The 8,244-nt window shown below is 37.2% G+C and overlaps 1 protein-coding gene and 1 pseudogene across 26 annotated transcripts in view; one reads left to right on the top strand and one right to left on the bottom strand.

Moving 5' to 3' along the window:
* Positions 1-8,244, top strand: part of MARCHF1 (membrane associated ring-CH-type finger 1) — an 830,557-nt gene that overhangs the window by 182,441 nt on the left and 639,872 nt on the right. The gene's annotated exons all lie outside the window — the stretch shown is intronic.
* On the bottom strand, positions 5,431-8,136 carry LOC102116274 (endoplasmic reticulum chaperone BiP-like; annotated as a pseudogene).

The raw sequence follows: 8,244 nt of genomic DNA, 5'->3' as shown, positions 1-8,244 counted from the left end.
GTTTCAATTCTAGATCCCAAGCACAATCCAGGTGGTCATAGAGCTAGAATGAGGGCACAGACAGTAATCCAGGGAGTCATAGAGCTAGAATGAGGGCACAGACAGTAATCCAGGGTCCCTTCTTTTTTATTTATTTATTTATTTTATTTTATTATTATTTTTTATTATTATACTTTATGTTCTAGGGTACATGTGCACAACATACAGGTCCCTTCTAATGCACAACATGAGAATAACTTTCTATTTTCATTTGTCTGAGAAATTGTTGGGATAAAAAGATATTAGAGAACTTGAGGTATATATCTTACTTAGTTTGATTATATTTTACCCAATAGCTTTGTTTAAAATATTCATAATATCCTAATATCACAGTTCCCATTAACGTAAAAAAATAAATTTTCTCTTTTTAATCCTTTTTTATAGTACCATAGAATTCTGAGATCTTACATGTAAAATTGCATTTGAAAAAATATTCTCCTTTTGTTTATTTGGTAAACATATGAATGCTGGTTACAAGAAAAAAAAACAAATTTCTAGGTCTTGTAGAGGGAATACAAAGATTTGGTAAAGAATAAATCATGTCCTCAAAAAACTTAGAGCTAATGAGTGACTATAAAATAAAAATAAAAGACACGGATGATGCTGGAAGCCATCATTCTCAGCAAACCAACACAAGGACAGAAAACCAAACACATCACATGTTCTCACTCATAAGTAGGAGTTGAAACATGAGAATACATGGACACAGGGAGGGGAACATCACACACTTGGGCCTGTTGGGGGATAGGGGACTAGGAGAAGCTTAGCATTAGTAGAAATACCTAATGTAGATGACGGGTTGATGGGTGCAGCAAACCTCCATGGCACATGTATACCTGTGTAACAAACCTGTACTTTCTGTACATGTATCCCAGAACTTAAAGTATAATAAAAATAATAATAATTTTACTTTTCATACTAAGTGAAGTTTTCAGGTGTCTATAATGATGTGTTAGAAATTAGCATAACACAATTTATTTTAGAATTTCTGAAATATTAAATTTTTGAATGTTTTATTTGATATCAAATAGTTAAAACCATGCTTTTCGCGCTTTTGAAAATCCATTAAATGCATCATAGAACTTGACCTTAACATTTTGATATTAGTCAGTGCTATCCTGCTAAATTTTATTGTAAAATGACAGCATACAATTAAGAGATGCAGGCTGTGAGTGTGAAAAGTTAATTAACTGCAAGATTTTGACAGACACCAGGTAATTAAACACTAAAATGAAAATAGTTTTTTGAAAAAAAATTAATTATGTTTTATTTTATATTACGATGGTAAGAAATGTGAAATGGGATGTTTTCCATTAGCTGGCTTTGTTCGTCCATCATGATCGTTCTCGCATTATGCTCCCAGTGAAGTCATCGTGCCTTTCCCACCTGCAGTGCCCTTAATCTGTTTCTTAAAGTTATTTTAGAAATTAGAATACTGCTGTGGCATTAAAGTTTAATACTTTGTTGGCACTATAGGCAGAAAAAGCTAAAAGAAAAAAATCCACACAATTAAAATTAAAATTATGTTTCTTACCTTTCTGTCTTTTCACAGAAAAAGAAATGGAGCTTGTGTGTAATGTAGTCATGAGGACAAAATTTTAATTTATGATTCACTATAATGCAGTGGGAGTATTATACCTTATTGTGTTTCTACCTCAGTTTCCTGATATTCTTATGTGGTGATGATTCTGGTCAACATTACCCACTTTTGAGAGAGATAGCTCATTTTTGCTAATCTTGAACCATAGTCATCAAGACCTTTAAAATGAGTTTTAGACTAGAATGTGCTAAAAGCCTAGAACATTAAAGCCACTTACTAATAACTTCTAACCACAGAAATGAAACTTCTTAGGGTAAGTTAACAAAAGCCAATTGCTTCTTATGGAGACACCTTGTTTACTACAAGAGTCTTTGGAAATTATGTGACAAACATTGGACTACTGGTCTGAAATTTATAGATCTTTGCAGCATTCTAGTTGACAGATGCAGGGTGATTTTGGACAGCATTTATTCATTTACCCATTCATTTTTAAAATGTTTCTTATGTCATAATAATTATTCTAGCACCGAAGATGAAATAATGAGCAGACTAGGAAACTGCCCTCATAGAACATCCACTGGATTGTCAATGCCCGGGTAGCCAGCAGCCACATTGACATGTGAAGTGTATTCCACGTACTCAATTGAACAAATCCAAGTGAAGGAGTCACTGTTACTGAAGATCCTCATTATTCCAGAAGAAGCTCTTTCATGTTCTGTGTCATGAAGCCAATACATAAAACCAAAAGTGAGAGTTCAGCAGTGCAGGCTTTAGTCCAGTGGCTTCGGAATTGGAGAAGTGGGAGCATAGCTCGCAAATCAACTTCATGGCTCCTGAGAACTGGGAATTTACAGATATAGGGTATCCTTAATGAAGGTGTGGAGAATTAAGAACAAGCAGAAGAATAGTCATGCTTTTTCTTGGAAGGGGACAGAGATTTGCTTGAAATCAAGGCCAGCCCTCTTTTTTGATCTTTTTTGGCATCTTCCAAAAGAGGTGATTAACAGTGATTGTCAAGTGTCATGGCACCAGTGGGAGTGTCATTTAGTGTGAAAATTGGATAATAATGAAGCTAGAGTCCTTCAGAGGTCAAATAAGCTGCCTAAGAGATAGCCTCTGACCACAGACATCCTGTCTCCTAAAAATAAGCAGAGTTAGAGCTCAGTAAAAATTTAGCTATGTCACACAGGCGTAGGTATTTGGCAACAAGAGCCAGGTAGGGATACAGATAAGTCACATAGGCACTGCAGTGGGTAACAGTATCCTCCCTCTAACTAGTCTCAGAAACTCAAATTGTGCCTAGAACTTTTCATAAGGAATGTTCTTCCAAAAAGTGCCTAGTAGAAGACAAAGGTCATTGGCATAGCAGCTACAAGTTCCCAGTACAGTGTTGTGAGTAATTTCTTAAGGGGAAGAGGACTTTCTGGCATGCCTAACTTGAATGTACCGCTAAAAATTTTATAAATGTTTCATACTTTCAAATTTTATGATTTATTGTTTTATTATCTTGTTTAGGGGGAAGGAATCCAGCAGAAGTAGCCCCAGGTGCTTCAAGAGTGACTGAAGTGTTTTTAATTCCTTCTTGTAATTTCCAGTATTATAACTTGTAACTTTCCACTTGAAACATTTGGACAAGTGGAACCCACTTTATTCTACACTGTCCAAAAAGTCGCAGTTAATACTTGTTGAATGATGGAAACAAGAAAGTCAAAGATAGCTAACTTTTTACTTTGCTGGTATTGGCTACCTGAATGATTGACTCTCTAATGAGGGCTCATGATGGAAGACTTTGCATCGTAATATTTACTTTGAAGCTGAACATAATTAATCATTCAGTTTGTGGTTTTAAAAGCTAAATTCTCCTAAACTTATATAAGTAAACAGTAAATCCTAAGGTAAAAGTAAAGCAAGGATGTATGAATTTAAAAGAATATTGTTTTAAAATATAGTCCACAAATTCCTGGTTACAGACATTATGAACTTTTAGAGTAAAATATGAATAAATATAATCCTATACTTAGCAATTTACAAATTAAGATAATCTTTATAGAAATTCTGTTCTGTTTTTAGTAATGACTATGCTCTTACTTGTTAGGAATGTATTGCAATGTCAATTTTCTCCCTAATATTTACTTTAGAGGTATAATTGTTCTTGAGATTTTTCTTGTCATTGGTTTATGTAGGCTTATCAAATTTTTAGTTGTCATATTTTACCATTGGTTGTGTTCTATTACTAGTTTCTCAAAATAAACTAATTACCTAAAAGCAATTCCTGAGTCATAATTACAATGATAAGAATAGAAACACAATGTTACAACACATAGGATATAGTAAATATTTATCATGAATAGAATTTGAGTATAAAAATATAGGATGTGAATATGTATCTGTCAGCAAGTGTTATTGTAGAGATTTCAAAGAAATCCATTTAAAAATGGGGCAAATAAGAAATATGACTCTCAGAAAACTAGACTATATTGGATTCCAACAATCCATTTGCCTCTAGTTTTTAACATATTACTTATAAAACTTCCAAATTGTGATTTTTCAGAATAAGTGCAAAATTACATTTCCCTGTACAAACTTGATTAACTCTACAATTGTTTGTGGAGAAGGCACACAACTTTACGGTCATCATTCAAAATTGCATTTCTCAAAGCAAAAAGAAGAATAAATAATACTATTTCCAAAAATTTTGTAGAAATAATTGCAGAGATAATTACAAATATTATACCCAGAGAGAAAACAAAATGAGTTATTGGCAACATTTCTTTGTTAAATAACAATGCGTCATGACACACTAAATTAATGACATATTCTGTAAAAGTAATTACTTTCTAATATGTATTCTAACAGATACTTTATTTTATAGCTGTATTAATTAATGTGCAGAGTATGAATTTGCTCTTTGCATTTGTGCAAACACAGCATGAGGGAGGTATGCAATGGTGATTCAACTTCAGCTATATGAGGATTAAGAAATAACAAATTTACTTTAATTAAAAGGACTTTGCATTGACTTTCAATCCATAGTCTGAGTATTGTTTACATTGCATATTGAAGAAAATGATGAAAATTATGATTATGATCCAATCACTATCAGACAATGCCATTCTTTTCAGTATGCAAAGAGATTTACAGAGTTCTGTTTATCTATCCTGAGGTCAGCTGACCATTTAGGGAATGACAATTTCCTGAGTGTTTGAAATGAAACAAACAACCAACAATAACAACAAAGAAACAACAATAAAAACAATTGCTTCTTGATACTAAAAACACAAAAGGAGTACCCATGATTTCAAGGGACATGCCCAAGTGGCTAGCTCGGTAATGTGTCCTCTGTCCTAAAAAGTCTGAAACTATTGCTTCAAGGCTGAGGGAGAAAAACTTCCTATCATGCAAATATAACAGGATTTCATATGAAGATTGAAGTCAACAGTCAAAAGTTGGACATTCTCGGATACTCTTTCTAAAAATTTTTCCTTTGAGAAAGTATTTTTAGACCAGTGTAAATAACTAAAATTTATTGGTGTCACTTACGGCAGAAGAAACTTCCTACACCGGATGCACATGGCCCAATTGTTAAATAGAACATTTTGAAGGTGAACACATGCCATAATCTAGGTTTTTTACCTGCTTTTTAAGATGGCCAATTCTTCTGCCTTCGACCCAAAGACATGTGAGCAACTGCTAATGAAAAGCCGTAAACAGCCACTTGGGCTATAGCATTTTCAACTCCACTCTGAGGTGATGATTCCAATTACATTTGAGACTTAACTTCTCTCAATTTTTTTCTAAGGAAAGTTCCTGAGTCCAGTATTTACAATATTACAGCACTAGCAGATCTGTGTCTATAACTCATCTTTTTCTGCTGTATCCTCTTTGCTACTGGGGGAGGGCCTGCACTTCCATAGAGTTTGCTGATAATTGGCTGAAGAATTTCTTCCAGATCCTTCTTCTTAGCTTTGAAGCCTTCAATGTCAGCAGCTTGATGGCTTTCCAGCCATTCAGTCTTTTCTTCTACAGCTTTTTCCATGGTCTCCTTATCTTCAGAGGAAAGTTTACCTCCCAGCTTTTCTTTCTCTTCAATCTGATTCTTTACAGAATAGGCATAGCTTTCCAACTCATTTCTAGTATCAATGCACTCCTTAAACTTTGTGTCTTCCTCAGCAAACTTCTCAGCATCATTAACCATCCTTTTGATTTCTTCAGGTGTCAGGGGATTCTGGTCATTGGTAATTGTGATCTTATTTTTGTTCCCTGTACCCTTGTCTTCAGCTGTGACTCAAAGAATACCATTCACATCTATCTCAAAGGTGACTTCAATCTGTGGGACCCCATGAGGAGCAGGAGGAATTCCAGTCAGATCAAATGTACCCAGAAGATGATTGTCTTTTATCAGGGGTCATTCACCTTCATAGACCTTGATTGTAATGGTTGATTATCAGAAACTGTAGAAAAGATCTGAGACTTCTTGGTAGACACCACTGTGTTTCTTGGAATCAGTTTGGTCATGACACCTCCCACAGTTTCAATACCAAGTGTAAGGGGACATACATTAAGCAGCACCATGTTACCTGTATCTTGATCACCAGAGAGCACACCAGCCTGGACAGCAGCACAATGCACTGCAGCTTCATCTGGGTTTATGCCACTGGATGGTTCCTTGCTATTGAAGAACTCTTTAACCAGTTGCTGAATCTTGGGAATTCGAGTAGAGCCACCAAGAAGAACAAGTTCGTCAACATCAGACTTCTTCAAATCAGAATCTTCCAACACTTTCTGGATGGGCTTCATAATAGATTGGAACAGATCCATGTTTAGCTCTTCAAATTTGGCTGGAGTCAGGGTCTCAGAAAAGTCTTCTCCTTCACAGAAGGAGTCAATTTCAATTCTTGCTTGATGTTGAGAAGACAGGGCCTGTCTGGCCTTTTCTACCTCTCTCTGGAGTTTCTGCACAGCTCTGTTGTCTTTCCTGACATCTTTGCCAGTGTTCTTTGTGTACAGCTTGATGAAGTGTTCCATGACACACTGGTCAAAGTCTTCTCCACCCAGATGAGTATCTCCATTAGTGGCCACGACTTTGAAGACGCTATTATCAATGGTGAGAAGAGACACATTGAAGGTTCTGCCACCCAGGTGGAACACCAGGATGCCTTCTTCCCCTCCCTCTTATCCAGGCCATAAGCAATAGCAGCTGCCATAGGCTCATTGATGATCCTCATAATGTTTAGCTCAGCAATAGTTCCAATGTCTTTAGTTGCTTGGCATTGGGCATCATTGAAATAGGCTGGTATGGTAACAACTGCATGGGTAACCTTCTTCTCAAATAAGCCTCAGCGGTTCATTTCATTTTAGTGAGAACCATGGCAGAAATTTCTTCAGGAGCAAATGTCTTTGTTTGCCCACCTCCAATATCAACTCAAATGTATGGTTTAGTTTTCTTTTCAACTACCTTGAACGGCAAGAACTTGATATCCTGCTGCACAGACAGGTCGTTCCAGGTGCGGCCGATGAGCCGCTTGGCGTCAAAGACCGTGTTCTCGGGGTTGGAGGTGAGCTGGTTCTTGGCGCCATCGCCGATCAGATGCTCCCCTTCAAGAGTGAAGGCCACCTAGGACGGCGTGTTGCGGTTGCTCTGATTGTTGGCGATGATCTCCACGCGCAGACGCAGGACTAGGTGGTCCCCAGATTGACGCAGACCAACGTGCCCACGTCCTCCTTCTTGTCCTTCTCCTCAAACGTGCCACACCAAGCAGCAGCAGCAACGCGGCCACCAGGGAGAGCTTCGTCTTGCCAACCAGTCAGGCAGCAGCAGGCAGGGCGTTGCAGGCAATGCAGCCACGGGCCGCAGCACAGGAGTGCAGTGTGGTTACCCACCTCTCACATTTGCGAAACACCCCAATCGGTCTTCTGTCTGTGCTATCTTGGCCAGGGTTGAGAAAGTATTTTTGTATATGTACTTGATCGTGTGTAAAAACCACAACCAAATGTGGCAAAAGCAGAGAGAAATAATTTCCTGGGACTGTAGGCAGTCAAAAGTCAGACTTGGATTCTCTGTGTTGCCCTCAGCTTTCAAGTTTTAACTGTGCCCTGCTCACTGACTTGGCATTTGAACGAGTGCTAGAAATGGCCCTTAATGGAAAATTATAAGAAAACACTCAGAATTTCTGAGCCCATGTTCAATCTGAGTATTCCGAAGGGCTTCACAGTGTTAGAAATAATTGCCATTTACAATAATTTATAGGTTTACTAGATTTTCTAAATTGAGATATAAAGAGTCAAAAAAGATGGGGAAAATAACATACAAAACAAGCTATCTGCCATCAAGGCTGAATAGACCTATGTTGGCAAAAATAGTTATAAATAATATAATTCCTATCATTGCATGAAACAATTGTGACTAGTCACTTTTAAAGGCTATACTTTATTACTAAAAACATTGTATTGATTTATCTTCATTTACCTACAACTGGGGTCCGTGTTGTCAAGTACTCAAGCTGATCCTCAGCAGCAGCAAATATTGCAGGTGCAGGTGGTCCTTGCCAAGCTTCCATTGGTTGAGCCAGTGAGGAGACAACGCACCCGAATGATGTAGCTGTTTATTACTCACAGCACAGCAGACAGCATGAGCTTCAAGTTCACGTCAAATCCCCATCCCCCCG

The sequence above is a fragment of the Macaca fascicularis genome, chromosome 5, assembly GCF_037993035.2.
Source record: "Macaca fascicularis isolate 582-1 chromosome 5, T2T-MFA8v1.1".
Lineage (NCBI taxonomy): Eukaryota > Metazoa > Chordata > Mammalia > Primates > Cercopithecidae > Macaca > Macaca fascicularis.
Note: the sequence above shows the minus strand (reverse complement) of the source record. Positions and strands in the feature narration are given on the sequence as shown.